This window comes from Rhinopithecus roxellana, chromosome 21 (genome assembly GCF_007565055.1).
Source record: "Rhinopithecus roxellana isolate Shanxi Qingling chromosome 21, ASM756505v1, whole genome shotgun sequence".
NCBI lineage: Eukaryota > Metazoa > Chordata > Mammalia > Primates > Cercopithecidae > Rhinopithecus > Rhinopithecus roxellana.
The window spans coordinates 13,911,538-13,928,871 of NC_044569.1; the positions used below are offsets into that span (position 1 = coordinate 13,911,538).

General features: G+C 35.2%; 1 protein-coding gene across 1 annotated transcript in view; it reads left to right on the top strand.

Annotated features, from left to right (window-relative positions):
- Window positions 1–17,334, top strand: part of DLGAP1 (DLG associated protein 1) — a 971,529-nt gene that overhangs the window by 115,519 nt on the left and 838,676 nt on the right. The gene's annotated exons all lie outside the window — the stretch shown is intronic.

Consider the following 17,334-nt stretch of genomic DNA (forward strand, 5'->3'; position numbering starts at 1 on the left):
TGTTTTTGAACTTTAAGTCTTATAAAAATAATGCGTGTGAATGTTGCTGTTACTAAGGATATACAGCAATCCCCTTATCCATGGTTTCATTTTCCATGATTTCAGTTACCCATGGTAAATCACAGTCTGAAAATATGAAATGGAAAATTCCAGAAATAAATCCTAAGTTTTAAAGTGCATGCTGTTTTGAGTAGCATGATGAAATCTCACTCTGTCCTGCTTTGTCCTTCTGGGATGTAAATCATCCCTGCGTCTAGCATCTTCACAGGGTCTACACTCCCCGCTCATTTGTCCCTCAGTTGCCATCTTGGTTATCATATCTACTATCAAGATATCACAATGCTTGTGCTCATTATATGAGCACCCTTCTTTTATACTATGTCATTAACAATATTCAACTAATAACTTACTAGTTGTTGTTAATATCTTATTGTACCTATTTTATAAATTAAACTTTACTAAAAGTATGTATGCATAGGAAAAACATTGTATATATAGGGTTTGGTACTATACATGGTTTCAGGCATCAGCTGGGGGTCTTGGAAGATATCCCCCATTGATAAGAGAGGACCGATGTAACATAAAACTTTGTTATGAGAGAGTTAAAGGTTTAAATATGTAAGTCTAAAATCTTGTAATTTAAAGAATTGCAAACTTAAGCATCTTCAGTAGACTTGACATTGTAAATGTTATATCCTATGCCAAAGCATAATACCTTCTTTCACTTTTTGAGCAAGAATTTGTGCTTTTTCATTGGCAGGACTTGTACAGTTAGGGTAAATGATAAGTATTGACATTCAATATTGTAATTTTGTTAAATATTAAATCCATCTTGGATAACTGAGTCTGGAACATTCAGAGTTCCTTGGCATTGGTTCCAGAGAAATTTTAAGTAAGGAATAATAGAATCTATACTTTTAGGGATTCTGATGAGGTCTATTAAATTCATGAATATTTCATAATATAATTGGAAACTAGAGTGAGCTCATTATTTTGTGATCAGGAAATACAAATAATTGATAGGTGGCATCAGTTTGTATAAGCTGTATTTTTTACATTTAATTTAATTCTATTTTATTTTATTCTAAGTTCCAGGATACATGTGCAGGATGTGCAGGTTTGTTACATAGGTAAACATGTGCCATAGTGGTTTGCTGCACACATCAGCACATCACCTAGGTGTTAGGACTCGCATGCATTAACTATCTGTCTTGATGCTCTCCCTCCCACTGCCTTCCCAACAGGCCCCAGCGTGTGTTATTCTCTGTGTCCATGTGTTCTCATCGTTCAGCTCCCACTTATAAGTGAGAACATGCAGTGTTTGGTTTTCTGATGAACTGTATTTTTTGACACCAGCAGAAAGTTTTTACGTATGGATGAAAACTTGCTCCTGACTTAGCTCGGTAGACTGAAAGAGTCAATAATTCATGGGAATGGAGTCAAAACCCAGTTTTGTGTGAGTCTAAAGTCAGGACTCTAGCTCTTAACTAACCTTCTACATACATATTCTAAATGAAATCATTGATCTGAAGTGTGTTAAATAACTATTTTGTCTCCATCAGTTGAACACAGTCTCAAAGCTATATAAATTGTAAAGTACTCATATAATAAGTTATTTTCAATGAAATTTTTAATATATGAGCAAATAAGGTATTTTTGAAGGTCCACTCTAATAATAGGCCATTTACATTGAATAAATGACTCTTTCAATGTCCTGATCAGTGCCTTGGTGGCCTATGAAATTATTCATAGATGATCACATAGGGGAAATAGATTATTTGCATAATGGAATCTGCAATTATACTTCTCAATCTATGTATTAAGAAACAAGCAGCTCCTTGCTGTAAATTTATTTAATGTCTTATTCATTCACCTTCTGTGTATTTATCATCTTGCCATACAAAGAATGTACACTCCTCTGTTTACCTTTTCATCGTGAACTCCTAGAGAGAACTGTCTGTAATCTATTCATCTTGGTATACTTTCTCTGAGCTGCAGTTCATGATAAATAATAGGTACTCAGTAAATATTTAGGAAATGAATGCCTGCAGGATCAATATAATCAGGTACATGCCCAGGGTCATTTAACAAACCTGTGTTACAACGGATAATAAAAGACCTTTTAAAATTTCCCAACTAGGGATACTTGCTATGATTGATTTATTTACTCCAGAAATATTTTTGGACGTGTACTGTGTACTCAACGCTTTTCTGGATTTTGGAACTATCTCAATAAACGAAACTGACAAAAATCTTCTACTTTTAGGGATCTTACTTTCCAGCTGATAACACTGTAGCTGGCCAGACTTTTAAATCCTTTAAAAATAAAAATGTAATTTTTTTCCAAGAAATTATTTGTGATCATGATTTGAAAATGGATTGCCTTGACAATGAAAAATAGATGTACAGTTCACAAAATACTCAAAGATCTACAAACTGAGACTGATTGGAAGTTTTTAATGGATGCTAAAATTAGTGGTAAGATTAGTTTCTACTCAACATCCATTATGATCTTAAACACAGCAGAGAGTTAAAAACTATGATTCACTCTGTTTTAAAATATGTGGTGTTTGAAATGCCACTGATAAGTTTTTAAAAGCGAAACACAGAAGTGAAGGGAAATGTTGAGACAATATGGAAAAAAAATGACCACTGACAAAGACTTCTATGAAAAGAACATTGTAAAATACAACACTGAAATAAAATGTCAGCTACGAAAGTATGAAATAAAAAAACTAAAATGGCTGCAGTGTAAGAGTAGCAGTTTGATTCAAGTATTCCAATACTGCCAGTAGTGTTCTCAGTGATGTTTATGAGAAAATTATGACTTCATATATGTATCTATGTATTTTTTGGTTTGGACTGGTCAAGTATTCTTATTCATCAGAATTGACAGTTGACTCCCAACACACAACTCTTGAGGAGATTTGTATGATTTTTATAGAATACTAGAGCTAAAACATTTCTCTCTAAAATGTCACACGTATTTAAATTGTTCTTAACAGACTCTTTTAAGAATATGAACTATAATTGTTTTAAAAAGCCATCTCTTTGCCAGGCACAGTGGCTTACACCTGTAATCCTAGCACTTTGAAAGGCTGAGGCAGGTGAATCATTTAAGATCAGTTCCAGACCAGCCTAAGCAGCATGGCAACCCCGTCTCAAGTACGAAAAATTAGTTGGGCGTGGCAGCATGCACCTGTAGTCCAAGCTACTCTGCAAGCTGAGGTGGGAGGATCACCTGAACCTGGGAGGCAGGGGTTACAGTAAGCCAAGATTGCACCACTGCACTCCAACTTGGGTGACAAAAAAAAAAAAAAAAAAAAAAAGGCCAACTCTTGGCCTGTCTATCAATGTATCAACTGACCTACTACTACTTTTGCTCTTTTTTTTTTTTTTTTTTGAGATGGAGTCTCTCTCTGTTGCCCAGGCTGCAGTGGCACAATCTCAGCTCACTGCAAGCTCTGCCTCCCGGGTTCCCGCCATTCTCCTGCCTCAGCCTCCCAAGTAGCTGGGACTACAGGCACACACCACCACGCCTGGCTAAATTTTTTTGTACTTTTAGTAGAGACGGAGTTTCACCATGTTAGCCAGGATGGTCTCTGTCTCCTGACCTCGTGATCCACCCACCTCTAGATACCATGATGCTAACATGAACTAGATTAGATCTTATCCTCAAGGAGTTTATACTCTAATAGGAGAGAGACTCAATTCTATAAGCCTCTACAAAAAAACTAGAAAAGTTTTATTCACTGAAGCTCATTTGTTCGATACATGTCCATATCAACTATTAATATTAAAATGCCATCTATTAAAGTAGAATGGATGTTAGGCTTTGAATTAGCCACTGACCCAGCCCCTTACATGAGATAAGATTAGATGTCATAGGACCATTTTGATAGAAGGAACAGCAGCTTTGGTGAAGGGCACTTACTGGATGACACACTAGTATATTATGTAGGTATGTCACAGGAGTTCATCCTGGCCTAGAAGTAGCCATCACTCTCCTTGGTTGCCAGCATCTGTGGGCCTCATTGCCTCTCTTTTATTCTTTCTGTGAATTCACTCATCTTTATTTTCTACCTTCAGACCAGCTTCCTCCACAGTTGTATGTGGCCAGCACAGTGATCCTCAAAGTGTTGTTTCCACGAATTTTCCAGATCAGCTGTCTAGAGTTAACAGAGGCCATCTCTGTGGACCATATTAGATTTCTGGAAAAAATATGATTGGTCAACCTCAAATTATTCACTTATAGCCCAATAAGCAGTAGTTAGAAGAATGGAGTTGTATGGTGCATATATAACTTTTTCTGTGCCAATGGGCAGCAACAGTACCTACGAATGGTGTGTGGGTCAGGAGGGCATCATTGGCACCTGCATTGTAATAGACATATTACAGTGCGCTAATAGTGATAACAGGCAGATTGGCATTGATAGTATATTTTGTGGCTTCTTGTGTAACAAATTGAAGCTTATATTTTGATATATCAATTTGTGCCCCAAGTGACAATGGAAATCAACCAATAATCTTGTATTTCTAAATCATAAAAATGTCACAAATAATTCATGGCATGTATTTCATATGCACACTTTAAATATCTGAATATGATAAATTGCTGATAGAATTTTCTATCTCAAAAGCCCAGTAGAGTGCACACTTTTTTTCTAACAGTCTTTCATTTCTGTGACATTGTTGATTGCTCCTTTAAAATACATTTTGCACCAAACATTTTAGAATATTTGATTCCTGAGGACTTAAAACAGGACATATGTGATTTTACTTTTCTTTTTTTACATTCTCAGGTTTAGTGCATAAGCTTGGGTGTGAAGGCCTGGAGTTAGCCTGTACATTGCTTTGAAAGAGGACCTTGTTTCCTCCAGACAATACTGTCTTATGTTTCCTCCCTTTTCCAGAGCCAGGTGAAACCGCAGGACTTTCCATTGCAATTGAAGTAATCTGAATTTTCAGCTGACTGGTCAACCTAAAAAGTCAAGTCCTGATAAAACAAGCTTAAGCAGTATGATGAGGCTTCTTGGCTTTTTGAACTATTAAATTATGTATTCATCAATTTTTATTACAGATATTGTGCAAGGCACTGAGTGAATTCCAGAGGACCTAGGAATGATCCTTGTCTTTTCTCTCTTGTAGTAGGTCACGCTGTGGAAGGTGGGAGGGGAGATAAAAACAGCTTTATGATTGGCTATACTTTTATCATTTAGTCCACTGTTTCTGCTATTCTTTGGGATGGCTTTGATGCCAGCCACATAAATGTCTTTATTTCTGTTCTGGACATTCTTGCCCATAAGAAATATGCTCCTATTGGGATAATTTGTTTATTGCTCAGTCAGCTGTTTTTTAATTGTGATGAATTAACTGCTCACTGCCTTATTGTGTCTTTCTGCAGCCATTTGACCTATAATTCATAAAGAGAGAGATTCTTGAACCAACAATTTGTTTTTAATAGTATTAGTGTCACAATGCAGCTATTGCATGAAATGATGTATACATTCACATTAAATGTTAACAATTGTTCAAAGCCAAATGTAAACACTACTAAGCTTGTTAAGATTTCTCTTGGCTTCCTTCACTGTACCTTTTATTTTCTCCAAAGACTTGAAGAACCATCAGGGTATATTACTATAGTCATGATTTCTCTAATTTAAATAAAGTCAAACTCAAAGGAATATATTGCTTCTATTTAAAATCATTCTTAAAACAGATGCAGGTGGAGGCAGGTTTGAGGTTGAGGAGTGGTATTAGTATAGGAGTAGCCACTGTTGTTTCAAACCTCTTCCCACCCTGCCCTAAGAAGATTGGAAACCTCTCCTCTCTCTTGCATTTTGTGTTCCTGTGCAGTTGGTCCGTCAGTAGAATGCAAAAGTTCATTTACATGACATGTAGTTGCTGAAGACACATGACCCATCCCTAAACTCAGACTAGGACATTTTTACAAACACTTTTGCAAATTGAAGTCAGGAATCTTTCAGCCATCATTAGGGCTGTAGGATTTCAGTCTGCTATGGCAATAGAGAGATACTTCTGCAGGACCAGGAAGGATATTCATAGTAATTTACAGATTTCATGTTGCCCTATTAAGAAGTTGAGTCATCCCATTTCTTTTGACCAATGTGTATGCAAATGACACTAAAGTATTAACCACAAAAAAAGTCGAAGTACTTACTTTGTCAGAGAGACTAGACTAACATGAAATAAACTGAGGTGAGGGTTTTTTGTTTCTGTTTTTGTTTTTGTTTTGTTTTGTTTTGTTTTGTTTTGTTTTGTTTTGTTTTGTTTTGTTTTGACGGAGTTTCACTCTTGTTGCCCAGGCTGGAGTGCAATGGTGCAATCTCGGCTCACTGCAACCTCCACCTCCCGGGTTCAAGCGATTCTCCTGCCTCAACTTCCCACATACCTGGGATTACAGGCATGTGCCACCACCACCAGCTAATTTTGTGTTTTTATTAGAGACAGGATTTCCCCATGTTGGTCAGGCTGGTCTCAAACTCCTGGCCTCAGGTGATCCACCTGCCTTGGCCTCCCAAAGTGCTGGGATTACAAGCGTGAGCCACCGTGCCTGGCCTGAGGTAAGGGTCTTTTATCCGCCTGTTCATTTAGTTAAGCATTCAGTTAAAAATGTATTTTGAGTGCCTTTCATACATGGATGGTACAGATATAGGTTTCCAAAGAAAATGCTTCTTTTTTTTTTTAATCTAAAGATATGGTCCATTATAAAAAATTACCACGAATTAATTCTCTATCTGTATTGATAGTGACATTATAGGTCTTCCTATCCAAAAGTGGCTTGCTTTGGTCACTGAGACAGTTGCAGAAATGATTTGAGTAGAATCGTAAAAAGCACTTGTATAGTAGAGCTTACCCTCTGGATGCTTTTAGTACCCAGTACCCATAGGAAGAAGCACAGGCTAACCTGCTAGATGATGAACAGAGCATGACCCAGTCACCAGCCAACTGCCAAACCTGTGAGTGAGGCCATCTGGGATGAGCAGCCCCTGGCTGACTCTCAAACTGACTTCAAATGCGTAAGCTGACCTAGCCGAGATCAGCAGAACCCAACCAGGCCAGACAAACTGCTCAGCAGAATGCTGAGCTAAGTAAATGGTCAGTTTTTAGCCATTGAATTTTGGAGTCATTTATTAAACATCAATGGCTAACTGATTTGAGAGATGCAAGTAGCACACCCATAAAACAGTTACACAGGAAAGCAGGATAATATGTAGCTATCACCAAGATTAGATTAGCAGAACTTGCGGACAAAGAAACTTTTATAAAGATGAGAATTGAGGGAGAAGAGTTTAGTTTTAAGCTCGGTTTTTTAAAGTAAATAGAATTTGCATAAATACAGGTAGGCAGAAATAACATTTATAGGTAAAGAAGACATTAATTAATTTCAGCATAGCTGAGAGGCCAGAAGGAAAATGGAGCTTAAATGTAAAATCACACTTGGAAGTAAATTTGGAGGAATATGTCAAGTGATGTGAAGTATGGCACCATTTGGTACATTAGATGACTAACTTGACCTCCAACCCAGGCCATCTGAGGTAGCCCCAGAAACAAATGTGAAATATTCAAATGTCTCTGCCCTTTATATTGGTCCATTCTGCCTCTAATTTTAAGTCCACATCAAAAGAAGAGTTGAATTCTTTTGGCATCTTTGGATGAGGCCTAAGGAATGCAGTTTTGGAAATGCAAATATTTCTTGTTTTTACTAATCTTTACTATCATTAGCATGTGTTTTTTTTAACTAAATTTACTAGTTAGGAATCAGTTTATTTAAAAAAAATACCTTGTTATTACTCTTTTAAAAAATCTTTTCTATCTCATAATGCACAAAATATTATTCTTTACTGAAATAATAAACCCATAATTTTACTTTCAGATGATATGACAAGATTGAGGCAAATTGAGGCTGTTGTAACTAATTACTAATCATGATTTGCCTGATCAAAATTGTCATACCGTATCTTGTTAACCGTACATGTATATGAACTAAAGTTTCAATTAATATGATTTTCCTCACCACTGAATTCACAGTATGCTGGTTAACTCCTACTCCCCTTTCCAATCGTGGTCAAAGAATCCATCCTCAAGAAAGCCTTATTTCCAGCCTCAGTTGATTTCCTTTTTATTATTGGTTTCCATAGAGCTGAGCTCTTTCTTTATATGACTTCTTTTAGTGCATATTTGCACTTTTCTGGAGTGATGCCTGTCTTCCCCACTGAATTGTAAACTCCTTGAGAGCAAGGACCAAATACCTTTAGGCTCACCATTTCATTCTCAGCATGAAGCTTAGTGTCTGACATCTTGTATGCATTGAACAAATAATTGTTGAGAGAATGAATGAATGAAGTGATAACACTTTTGCATGTTTGCAGTCTCAGTTTAAATGCTAATAATGGAAAGTACTCAGGTGAATTTATTCCAGGCAGAGGCAATAGCTGAGGCTCTAGATGAGGAAGAATTTAATAGAATCAAGAAACCGAAAGACCAGGAAGAACCAAAGTGTGGTGGTCCACGAGGAGAAAGGGACTGAGAGAGGAAATAGGGCACCAGTCATCTAGGGCCTTCTTGGTCATGGGAAGGAATTTACGTTTTATTCCAAGTGCAATGGGAAGGGACCAGAGGACTTAAAGCAGGGTGATAATGTCATATATGTTAAGATCATCCTTGCTGCTGGTACAAGAAATGGCATGGAGGTGGGTTACAGAGGGAGCTAGGAGGTAGGTCAAGAGCTCTAGAGTCATGAAGATCTTGACCTCTTTTAGGTTTGTACTGTGGACATGGGGACAAGTAAACAGTTTTTTGTGTTTTCTGAAGAATCATTAGGATCCCTTTGATGGGTGGGAGAAAAGAGGAATGGAGGTATTTCCTAAGTTTCTGTCCTGAACGCTGAGTGTCTTGTGTCCCATTCACTGACACATAGAGAGCTTGAGAATGGGAATGATGCACACTGGTGGAGGGGTGGAGAAAGCATAGTCCTGTGATACATTTAAGCAAGACATTAAAAGTAAAAAGATGAAAATGGGTGTGCCACACAAGCAGTAATCAAAAGAGAGCTAGAATGGCTTTGCTAATGTCAAATGAAGTAGATCTTAGACAAGGAGTATTACTGGGGGAAATAGGGACATTTTGTAATAATAAAGAGATCACTTTATCAAGAGGACATTACAGTCCTAAACGTGCCTGCACTTAATGACAGAGCCTCACACAATAAGAAGCAAAACTTGAAGCAAAACTTGATAGAGCTACAAAGAAAAAGAGACAAGTCCACAACTACAGTTAGATATTTCAACACTCTACTTCCAGTAACTGATAGAACAAGTAGAGAAAATTGGAAAGAGTATAGAAGACTTGAACAAACTATGATGTAACATGATTTACTTGAATATTTCTCTCATCAACAGAAAATATATACCAAGAACATAACCCAGAAGAGACCACATGCTGAGCCATAAGACAAATCTTAATGAATTAAAGAGGATTGAAATCATGGGAAGTATAATCTCTGACCACAAAGAAATTAAACTATAAATCAATAACGAAAGAGTATATTGAAATTTGGCAACTATTTAAAAACAAAAGAAGACATTTATATGTAGCCCACATTTCAAAGAAGAAATCATGAGAGAAATTAGAAAATATTTTGAACTGACTGAAAATGAAGTTAGCACGGAACAAAATGGGTGAAAAACAGCTAAACAATAATTAGAGAAATATTTTTGCACTAATGGCTTATATTAGAAAAGAAGAAAGTATCAAATCAATGGTCTAGGTTCCTACCTAAAGAGACTATATGGCAAGAAAAGAAAATTCAAAGCAAACAGAAAAAAGGAAATAGTATAAGTCAAGGATTTAATTAAATAGAAACAGAAGAACAGTAAAAAATAAATTTAAAGAAAACAAAAGGCAGCTCTTGGAAAACATTAATAAAATTGACAAATCCTTAGCCAGTCCAATCAGAAAATGAAAAGAGAATACAAATTAATAATATCAAGAAAATTATGTGAGTATCACTACAGATTCTACAGAAATGAAAAGATGGTAAAGAAGATGAGCATCTTTAAGCCAATAAAATTGACAACTAAGATGAAATGCAAAATTTTTTTGAAAAACACAAACTATCAAAGTTCTGTCAACAAGGAAGTGGTAAATGTCAAAAAGCGCAATGTCTATCAAAGATTTGAATCTATTGTTTAAAATATCCACCCCTCCTCAAAAAAAATTCAAACCCAGATAGCTTCACTGATGATTTCTATGAAACACTCAGGCAAAAAATATTTCCAATTCTATAGGAACCCTTCCAGAAAATAGAAGAGGTAATTCTCCGAACCTCATTTTATGGGGTCAACAATATCCTGCTACCAAAACCAAAGACATTATAACAAAAGAAAACTAAAGACCAATAACTCTTATGAACATGAATTGCATTTCTCTATACTAACACCAGTCACTAAAAATTGAAATTTTAACAATGCAATTTATAATAGCATAAAAGCATTAAAGACAGAAATAAATGTAACTCATGTTTTCAAAATCTATAGACTGAAAACATAACCGAGAAATTTAAAAATAACTCAATGATGGAGAGATACTCCCTTTTCACAGATTAGATAACTCAATCATGTTGAGATATTATTTTCAAAGTGATTGATAGTTTCAATGTAATCCTAGTGAAATCCTATAAAATATTTTAGTAGATTGACCACTTAATTCTGGAAAGTACACAAGACTACAAAAAACAGAGTAATTAAACAAAATTTTAAACAGAAAACAAAGCTGGAGAACTTACAATATTTGATTTCAAGACATACTCTACTGCTAAAATAGTTAAGACAGTGTGATACTGAAATAAGAATACATATTAGATCGTTAGAAAAAATAAAAAATTCGGGAATATGGTTAATTGGCTTTTAACAAAGGACCCAAGGCAATTCAATGTAGAAATGCTCTGTTTTTCAACAAATGATGCTGGAACAATTGGAAATCTTTGTGGAAAAAATAAACCCCAACTTCACATCTTTCATACAAAACAATTCAAACTGGTTTATAGAGCTATAAACTGTATAGAGAGCAATGAACTATACAATGAAGAAGAAAAAAATGAGAATATCTTTGTGACTTTTGGTGAGGCAAAAAGCACAAGTCATAAAAGAAAATGTTGATACATTAGACATTTTAAAGTTAAAATATTTGTTCTTCACAATACACTACTCACAAAATTAAAAGACAAGCTGCAGACTGGGAGAATGTATTTGAAGAGCATGTATGATAAGAAATTTATATCTAGTAGATACAAGAACTCTTATGACTTAATAAGACAACCTGATTTTTTATTAAAAATACGTGCACTTTATTTGAAGAGAGACTTCACGAGAGAAGATAAATGAATGCCAAATAAGTACCTAAGTAGATGCTCAACATCGTTAGTAATTAGAGAAATGCAAATGGAAATCACAATGAGACACCACTTCACACTCACTGGGGTGGCTAGAGAGATCTGGCAATAATCAATGATGGTGAGGATGCAAAGCAATTGGAAATATACATTATTGGTAGAAATGCACAATGGTACAACTTGTTGGAAAATAATTTTACAGTTTCTTAATAAGGAAAGTAGACCCTATGTGGCCCAGTAATCTCACTGCTAGATATCTCTCCAAGAGAAATGAAAACATACGTTTATGCAAAGACTTGTTTTCAAATGTTCTTGCAAGCTTTGTTTATAACAGTCAAAAACTAGAAACAACTCTAAGTGCCCATCAACTGATGAATAGGCAAGCAAATTATGGAATACAGATACAATGGCACGCATCCATTATGAAAAGGGACAGATTATAGACTCATACGACAACATGGATGCATTTCAAAATCGTTTTACTAAGTGAAAAAAGATGTAGGGAAGGAAAAAATTTTCTTTTTTCTTTAGTTCATTGGCTGAGCCCCTGTAAATTAGACTGACAAAACACAGCTTAAAGAGAGAGGGGGGGCGGGAAGAAAACCAAGCTTATTAACATATGCGTTACTCATATACTTGGGAGTTCTCAGTGACGAGTAACTCAAGAGGTGATTGAATTTGGGGTCTAAATATCTAACTTAGTAGGGGAAGCTGGGGAGGAGAGAAAGGGCACTTTTGGAAAAGAAAAGAATTTTGGAAAGATAAATGAGCTCTTAAGAAAATAGATAAGAGAGATGGTAGTTGCTCTGGGATAGGGGATTTATGACAATTCAGGCTTTTCGTGTTGTATTAGGAGGCTCTGCTTTAAGGCAGATAAGGGATTTCAGGAACTCAGATGTCTTCAGCTCACAATAATTTTTATGCTAATATGACGCATGTCAGCGTGGTATATACTGATTCTCATCAAAGCAAAACACGAACATTGCATTCCTGTACGATTCTATTGATGTGAAATTCTAGAAAAGGAAAACTGGAGTGACAGAAAGCATAACAATGGTTTTCAGGAGCTGGAAGTGGGGTGAGACTATTGAATACTAATGGATGCAAGACAGCTTTCTGGGGTACAAAAATATTCTATGTTCTGAGTATAAAACCTGAGTACATCCGGAGTATACCTATTATGCGAGAGTATATATTACAAATTAAGATGTATGTGCACAATTGATAAATTTTATTGTGTGCAACATACATTTCAATAGAAGAATAAGTTTATATAATTCATATAGAAATATTTGATCTTCTACAGAGACCTCAAAGCTTGATCCATTATACTTCAATATTGAATAATTTCTAGTTCCACTAAAATTGACTTTTTAAATTCTAGAGTCTAAAAGCTCCAGATTACTTATAACTTCATTAAGTGAAAAACATTGAGCAAGTTTAATCACTTCTTTTAAATTTAATTTTTTATTTTAATTGGCACATAATCGATATATGTGATGTTTTGATATATGTGTACCTTGTGTAATGATTAAGTTAAGCTAATTAACATATCCATTGCCTCACATACTATCTTTTTTTTTGTAATGAGAACATTTAAAATCTACCATTTTGGCATGTTTTGAAATACACAATACATTATTATTAATTATGGTCAACATGCTGTGCAGTACATCTCAAGAACTTATTTCTATGTCTAACTGAAAATTTGTATTCTTTAATTAACATTTTTTCATTCCTTCATTCCCACCTGCATGCCTTTGGTGACCACCATTCTATTCTATTTCTATAAATGTGACTTTAGGTTCAGGGGTACATGTGCAGCTTTGTCATATAGGTAAACTGTGCACCACGGGAGTTTGATGTATGGATAATTTTGTCAGGTGGGTAATAAGTATAGTACTCAATAGGTGTTTTTTCTGATCCTCTCCTTTCTCCTACCCTCCACCCACAAGTAGGCCCACTGTTTGTTGTTCTCCTCCTAGTAACCATGTATTCTCATTGTTTAGCTCCCATTTATATGTGAGAACATGCAGTATTTGGTTTTCTGTCCCTATGTTAGTTTGCTTGGGATAATGGCCTCCCATTGATGCAATGCCATCCTTGCTGCAAAGGACATGAATTCATTCTTTTTTATGGCTGCATGGTAGTCCATCGTGTCTATGTACCACATTTTCCTTATCCAGTCAACTGTTGATGGACATTTAGTTTGATTCCATGCCTTTGCTATTGTGAATATTTCTGCAATGAACATATGTGTGCATGTGTCTTTATGGTAGAACGTTTTACATTCCTCTGGGTATACTCAATAATGGGATTTCTGTGTTGAATGCTAATTCTGTGTTCAGTTCTTTCAGGATATGCCACACTGCTTTCCACAATGACTGAACTAATTTACCTTCCTTGTATATAAGTGTATAAGTGTTCCTTTTTCTCCATAACCTTGCCAGGATCTGTTACTTTTATTGTCTTTTTAATAGTAGACATTCTGACATCTGCGAGACAGTATCTCATCGTGGTTTTGATTTGCACTTGTGTAATGATGAATGATGTTAGCATTTTTTTCATGTTTATTGGCTGCACGTGTGTCTTTTGTAAAGTGTTTGTTCTTATTCTTTGCCCACTTTTTAGTGGGGTTGCTTGTTTTTTGCTTATAAATTTGTTGGTTTCTTATAGATTCTGGATATTAGATCTTTGTGGGATCCATAGTTTGCAAATATTTTCTCCCATTCTGTAGGTTGTCTGTTTACTGTATTGATAGTTTCTTTGTAATGTAGAAACTGTTTAGTTTAATTAAATCCCATTTATCAGTTTTTGTTTTTGTTGCAGTTGCTTTTGTCATCTTCATCATGAAATCTTTACCAAGTTCTATGTCTGGAATGGTGTTTCCTAGGTTATCTTTCAGGGTTTTTATAGTTTTAGGTTTTACATTTAAGTCTTTAATCCATCTTGCATTTATTTTTGTATGTGGTATAAGGTAGGGGCTCAGTTTCAATCTAATGCATATGGTTAGCCAGTTATCCTAACACTTTGTTGGATGGAAGATCCTTTCCCCATTGCTTGTTTTTGTTAGCTTTCTCAAAGATCAGATATTTATAGGGGTGTGGCATTCTTTCTGTGCTCCCCATTATGTTCCATTGGTCTACGTGTCTGTTTTTGTACCAATACCATGCTGTTTTGGTTATTCTAGCCCTGTAGTATAGTTTGAAGTTGGGTAGTATGATACCTCCAGCTTTGTTTGTTTTGCTTAGGATTGCCTTGGCTATTTGGGCTTTTTGTTTGTTTGTTTCATATTAATTTTTATAGTTTTTTTTTCTGGTTCTATGAGGAATGTCATTGGTAGTTTGATAAGAATAGCATTGAATCTGCAAATTGCTTTTGGCCATATGGCCATTATAATGATACTGATTCTTCCTATCCATGAGCCATGGGATGTTTTTTCATTTGTTTGTATCATCTTTTATTTTTTTCAGCAGTATTTTGTAGTTATAATTGTATAGATCTTTCACCTCCGTGGTTAAGTGTATTACCAGGTATTTGATTCATTTTGCGACAATTATAAAAGGGATTGTGTTCCTGATTTGGCTCTCAGCTTGGCTGTCGGTGTATACAAATGCTAGTGATTTTTATAGATGGATTTAGTTTCCTGAAACTTTGCTAAAGTTGTATATCAGATTAAGGAACTTTCGGGCCAAGACTGTGGGTTTTTCTAGATATAGAATCATGTTATCTGCAAACAGGGATAGTTTGACTTTCTCTCTTCGTAATTGGATTTCTTTTCTCTTGCCTGATTGAGCTTGCCAGGACTTCCATTACCATGTTGAATAGGAGTAGTAAGAAAGGGCATCCTTGCCTTGTGCCAGTATTCAAAGAGAATGCTTCCAGCTTTTGCCCATTCAGTATGATATTGTCTGTGGGTATGTCATAGATGGCTCTTAATATTTTGAAATACGGTCCTTCAATGCCTAGTTTGTTGATGGTTTTAACATGAAAGTATGTTGAATTTTATCAAAAGCCTTTTCTGTATCAATTAAGATAATCATGTGTTTTTTGTTTTTAGTTGTTAATGTGATTAATCACATTTATTGATTTGTGTGAACCAACCTTGCTTCCCAGGGATAAAGCTTACTTGATTACAGGGGAATTAGCTTTTTGATGTGCTACCGGATTTGGTTTGACAGTATTTTGTTGAGGATTTTTACACCTATGTTCATCAAGGTTATTGCCTGAAGTGTTTTTGTTGTTGTTGTGTCTCTGCCAGGTTTTGGTATCTAGATGATACTGGCCTGATAGAATGAGTTGGGGAGGAGTCCCTGCTCCTCAATTTTTTGGAATAGCTTTAATGGGAATGGCATCAGCTCCTCTTTATACATCGGACAGAATTTGGCTGTGAATCCATCTGGCCTTGGACTTTTTTTTGGTTGGTAGGCTTTTTATGACTGATTTAATTTCAGAACTCATTATTGGTCTATTCAAGGATTCCATTTTCTCATGGTTCAGTCATACAAGGTTCTATGTGTCCAAGAATTTATCCATTTCTTCTAAATTTTCTAGTTGCGGTGCATAAAGGTGTTTATAGTAGTCTCTGATTGTTGGTTGTATTTCTGTGCAGTCAGTGTTAGCATCTTGTTTGTCATTTCTAATTGTGTTTACTTGGATCTTATCTCTTTTTCTTTATATGTCTAATAGTGGTCTATCTTACTAATTTTTTTCAAAGAACCAACTCATGAATTCATTGATCTTTTGTATGGTTTTTCAATCTTAATTTCCTTCAGTTTCATTCTGATTTTGCATTTATTGTCTTCTGCTTCCTTTGGGGTTGGTTTGCTCTTGCTTCTCTAGTTCTTCCAGTTGTTATGTTAGGTTGTTAATTTCAGATCTGTCTACTTTTTGAGGTGAATGTTAGGTGATACAAACTTCACTGTTAATACTGCCTTAGTTGTGTCCCAGAGATTCTGGTATGTTGTATCTTTCTTCTCATTAGATTCAAAAATTTTCTTGATTCCTGCCTTAATTTTATTGTTAACCCAAAAGTCATTCAGGTGCAACTTGTTCAATTTCCATGTAATTTTATGGTTTGAGTGATTTTTTAAGTATTGGTTTCTATTTTTATTTTGCCATGGTCGAAAAGTGTGGTTGGTATGATTTGTTTTTGTTTTTTTTAATTTGCTGAGTCCTGTTTTATATCTGATTGTATGGTTGATTTCAGAGTATGAGCCATGAACCACATTTTCTCTATTAATTTATTTGTTGATGGACAATAAAGTTGTTTCCTGATTCTCTACCTTAGCTATTGTAAATAATGCTGCAAAGAACATGAGGATACAAATGCCTCTTCAGCACACTGATTTCGATTCCTTTAGATATATAGCCAGAAGTAGGAATGTTGGATTATATATTAATTCTATTTTTATCTTTTAAGAAACCTACATACTGGTTTCCATAATAGCTGTGCTAATTTTTATTCTAATCGTGTACAGGGTTCCCTTTCCTTCATGTTATTTCTCACATTTATATTTGTCTTTTAGATAATACCCATTTTTACATGTATAAGGTGATATCTCACTGTAGTTTTATTAGCCTCTTCCTGATGAAAGTGATGATGAGCATTTCTTCATATATCTGTTGACTATAGGAATATCTTCTTTTGACAATTGTCCCTTCAGATCCTTTGCTCACTTTTTAATCAGATTATTTGTTTTCATGCTATTGAGTTGTTCAAGTTCCTTATGTATTTTGGATATAAACCTTTCATCAGATGTGTGGTTTGCAAATATTTTCTCCCAATCTGTGAGTTGTTTCTGCAGTCTCTTGTTTCCTTTTCTATGCAGTAGTTTTTTACTTTATACAGTGCTATTTGTCTGTTTTTATTTTTGTTGCTTGAAATTTCAGATAGTGATATCCAAAAATAATTGCCCAGA